General features: G+C 37.4%; 1 long non-coding RNA gene across 1 annotated transcript; it reads left to right on the top strand.

The window, feature by feature from the left end:
* Nucleotides 1-2,926: 2,926 nt before the first annotated feature.
* LOC148695845 (uncharacterized) lies at nucleotides 2,927-3,868 on the top strand. Its single transcript, XR_015963923.1, has 3 exons — nucleotides 2,927-3,066; nucleotides 3,161-3,271; nucleotides 3,803-3,868. It is a non-coding gene; the product is annotated as an uncharacterized LOC148695845 (long non-coding RNA).
* The last annotated feature ends 1,118 nt before the right edge of the window (nucleotides 3,869-4,986 follow it).

Raw genomic sequence — 4,986 nt, 5'->3', positions numbered from 1 at the left:
CCGCTTTGGGCTTACCATTCCCTCACGGTTTTGTTTTTGGGAACTCACGAGCAACTTCCCAGTGGGTCACCCATCATGGGATTGCTCTAGCCCCCTTCTCGCTTAACTTCGAAGTTCCGATGGAACCCGAAGCCAGTGAGCTCCCAAAAGGCCTCGTGCTAGGTAGGCCTGGCAAACGGGTCGTGTCTATCGTGTTCGTGTCGTTTTTGTGTAACACCTGTTATCTTAACGGGTCGTGTCGTGTCACACCCGTTATCTTAACGGGTCCTTAACAGGTCGTGTCACTTTACCTAACGGGTAAAGTGACCCAACCCGTTATGACCCGTTAAGAAAAAAATATATTTTTTTAAAATTTGCACATACCACACATTGCCACATAAATATTACTTCAAAACATGAAAACATTCAAGTACTATATCTACACTCGAAAATCCAAGCATATACAAACAATTTTGACGGTTTCGATCGTTGAAATTAGTTTTGGAGAATTCTTAAAACGATAGGTTGACTAACACTTAGAGTTTATTTATACTTTTATTAAGTATAACATAAGATTTTGTGGTATCCACTTGTGTAAATATTTTAAATTGAAGATCGAATTCATTCATTGTATTCATATAGGGAGTGTAGTTATAAAAAATCATCAAAATCGGAGTTAAAATAACCGCTAAATCGTGATTTTTCGTTTATAACCGTTGAAAAGCTTTGTCTCGTTACTTGATCTCTGAATGTTTTTTTTTTTGTGATTTTTTGATGATGTGATCTCCAAGCATATACAAACAATTTTGACGGTTTGGATCGTTGAAATTAGTTTTGGAGAATTCGTAAAACGATAGATTGACTAACACTTAGAGTTTATTTATACTTTTATTAAGTATAACATAAGATTTTGTGGTATCCACTTGTGTAAATATTTTAAATTGAAGATCGAATTTATTCATTATATTCATATAGGGTCAAGGAGTGTAGTTATAAAAAATCATCAAAATCGGAGTTAAAATAACCGTTAAATCGTGATTTTTCGTTTATAACCGTTGAAAAGCTTTGTCCCGTTACTTGATCTCTGAATGTTTTTTTTTTGTGATTGTTTGGTGATGTGATCTCCAAGCATATACAAACAATTTTGACGGTTTGGATCGTTGAAATTAGTTTTGGAGAATTCTTAAAACGATAGATTGACTAACACTTAGAGTTTATTTATACTTTTATTAAGTATAACATAAGATTTGGTGGTATCCACTTGTGTAAATATTTTAAATTGAAGATCGAATTCATTCATTGTATTCATATAGGGTCAAGGAGTGTAGTTATAAAAAAATCATCAAAATCAGAGTTAAAATAACCGTTAAATCGTGATTTTTCTTTTATAACCGTTGAAAAGCTTTGTACCGTTACTTGATCTTTGAATGTTTTTTTTTTGTGATTTTTTGCTGATGTGATCTCCAAGCATATACAAACAATTTTGACGGTTTGAATCGTTGAAATTAGTTTTGGAGAATTCGTAAAACGATAGATTGACTAACACTTAGAGTTTATTTATACTTTCATTAAGTATAACATAGGATTTTGTGGTATCCACTTGTGTAAATATTTTAAATTGAAGATCGAATTTATTCATTGTATTCATATAGGGTCAATGAGTGTAGTTGTAAAAATCATCAAAATCGAAGTTAAAATAACCGTTAAATCGTGATTTTTCGTTTATAACCGTTGAAAAGCTTTGTCCCGTTACTTGATCTTTGAATGTTTTTTTTTTGTGATTTTTTGCTGATGTGATCTCCAAGCATATACAAACAATTTTGATGGTTTGGATCATTGAAATTAGTTTTGGAGAATTCGTAAAACGATAGATTGACTAACACTTAGAGTTTATTTATACTTTCATTAAGTATAACATAAGATTTTGTGGTATCCACTTGTAAATATTTTAAATTGAAGATCGAATTCATTCATTGTATTCATATAGGGTCAATGAGTGTAGTTATAAAAAATCATCAAAATCGGAGTTAAAATAACCGTTAAATCGTGATTTTTCGTTTATAACCGTTGAAAAGCTTTGTCCCGTTACTTGATCTCTGAATGTTTATTTTTTATGATTTTTTGTTGATGTGATCTCAAAGCATATACAAACAAGTTTGATGGTTGGGATCGTTGAAATTAGTTTTGGAGAATTCGTATGCCATCAATCAAGTTCCGTGTGTGTGTGTGTATATATATATATATTTATTAAGTAGATTTAAATCTATTTATTTTGTATGTATAAATTATAATTGACTGGTTCACGGAATAGTACATACATCACGTGTCACATGTGTCATTATAAAAATAGTGAGATATGTCATGACAGTCATGTGTGTCATAAAAAGTTAATAACTTAAAAAAAACAAAAAAAAAAAAAATTTCTCACTACTTCTATTAATTTTCATTTTTCCCTCTCTTTTTTGTTTCCTTTTCAACTTTTTCTTATCATTTTCACTTTTCCCTCCAACATCTTTCCCTAATTCCCTCACTTTTTTTTTATTTTCAACTTTTCTTAACATTTTCATTTTCCCTCCATTTTTTTTTCCAAAAAGGGCGGCAAGTTGGCAACGGCAAGAAATTGATTATTGAAATTTGAATGGAAAGAAATCACATCAAATTTCAATGGATGCAAAATCATGCAATGCATCATGCATATTAAATTATTAATTAATAATTATTATAGTTTTTATAAATTTTAATATATATATATATAATTATTATAGATAGTGTGACATCCCGTCCCGGGATTATTAAAACGTACGTGTGAAATTACAATTTTGCCCCTAGTGTGTTTTTCGTCACGTTGTGGGGTTGTTTTGTGTGTTGTGGCATGTGTTGGGCCACAAACACACACCTGCACACTCTCTGTCCTTCCCTTTCTCTCTGTCTCTCTCTCCTGTGTCTCTCTTTCTCTCCCCCGAGCTTCCACTTCCCCTGTAAACGTACGGACACAAACCAAAGACCATTAAACTGTAGCAGATCGAGGAAACTAAGGGTGCAGTTGTGATCGTGAGGTCGAGGGGAGCACGAATATACCACTTTCAGGTAAGAACTTCGACGTTTTCACGTTGATATCGCGATGTCCGTTTTGAACACTGTTCATGCAACATTAATTTACTTAGTTTTTGGACATTTGAAGCTTGTAGGTGTGTTGGTGAAGTCCTAAGGAGCGTCGGAGTAGCTCGTTGGACGAATTTGGACGTCGGGAAGGCCTGGTTCGAAGTTGGCCGGTTTTTGAGTTTTGAGACAGGTATGATCGCGTAACTTTTAGCCTTTAAAAGTGGTCCAACGTGATTCTACTAGTTTAGGGCTTTCTTTTGGTCCAAGAATCATAGAAAATGGTTGAGAAACGAAGGAGAATAGTGAGTTTGAACTTTTCCCAGTTTTCCGGCGACCGGAGTCCGGCGAGGGTAGACCGGAGAAGAAACCGGAATATTCCGTTAAGTTTAACGGAATATTCCTAACGGCAGTAACGGCATCCGGTTAGATTTAACGGAATATTCCGTCAGTTTGACGGAATATTCCTGACGGCGTCTGTTGACACCTTCAGTGTGCAGGGCACGTGGCCGCGCGTGGGGGGCGCGTAGGTCCGTGCCTTGGCCGGCGCGTGGGGGCGCGTGCGGCGGAGGAAAATTATTTTAAAAATATGGTTGTGATCCTGAGGTTGTGTAGAGCACGTTGGTATATTCATTTGTCCATTTTGAGCAATGTTTGAGAAGTTATTACGAGAAGTTAGTTATGTGCTTTAAAGTTAACGTTTTTATAGTTGTTTCGCATTTAGGTGACACGTACCCCGAGGACGAGCGTGCACACGCGAGACAGGGGGGCTACGACCCTTCTACATACCAGTGAGTGGGCTTTTGTTTTCCGTATATACCTATATACATTTATATTCCCAGAAATTGATTAAAAAGGGTTATTTACGTTATGCCATGCACCATATTAGTATTGTTTATGCATCATCACATGCATTAGTAGTGGCATACATATACATATGCATATTGGGTGCTGTGGACGCTCAGGTAAGTGCCAGGTAAGTGGTATTCATATTTACATTTCAGTAGTGGTTTGAGATGATTAGAGAGCTCATAACCTGCACCCCCGGTGTTAGTGCTCCCGCCCAGAGTAGGGCACAGTCCTTCACGTGATGTTCACCTCCCGCACCACACGCTCAGCTTGGATCCAAGTTAGGTGCATAGGCCTGTCGTACAGACCACATTAGGTGGTTCCGACTTGTAGGTGACCCGCGATTATTCGCATAGCCTTCACGTGATCGTAGCACTAGAGCGTATATATATGTTACACCCAGGCCTGTCGTACAGACCACCTTGAGTGGTTCCGACTCGTGGGCAGGTTCAGTTATAGAGTTGAGATTTGAGCTCTAGATGCAGCCGTACAGGTCACGTTAGGTGACTCCGGCTGCCAGATGTTATGACGTTGATATGATTTATACCTGGGCACTTACATTCATATTATGGCTTTGGCATGGCATATCTTGAGCATGTTTGGCATACCCTTGAGCAATTTGGGCATATCTATACATACGTACATATGTTATTTTTTGGGTAGTATACAGGTTTTACGGCGAGGGGTTAGAATATATTTTGCTAAATGGTTTTCAAAGAGCTTTGTTTTTGCCCACTCACCCTTTTGTTTTGCGCCCCTCCAGGTTCTAGTTGCTTAACCGTTGCGGTGGTTTCCTTTGAGGGCTTTCCGGCGTTCTGACAGACATTCCCCATTGTAGGGTCGCCTTCGGGCGTACTACTGTTGTCGTTTTATTTGGAGATCTATAGACCTGCTCTGAATTTGTATCGCACTTACTAGCACTTATTCTAGTACTTGTATGCTAGTTTTTAATTATTCGTACTTTTATTTCTACTTTACTAGCTTCCGCACGTGCACATGGTTACGTCACCTTTGTGTGACGGCCAGCACGCTCCGATCTCGGTCGGGGTGTGTCAGATA

This window comes from Pyrus communis, chromosome 7 (assembly GCF_041283825.1).
Source record: "Pyrus communis isolate YQ-2024b chromosome 7, ASM4128382v1, whole genome shotgun sequence".
Taxonomy (NCBI): Eukaryota; Viridiplantae; Streptophyta; class Magnoliopsida; order Rosales; family Rosaceae; genus Pyrus; species Pyrus communis.
This window is presented reverse-complemented; position numbering and strand designations above follow the sequence as displayed.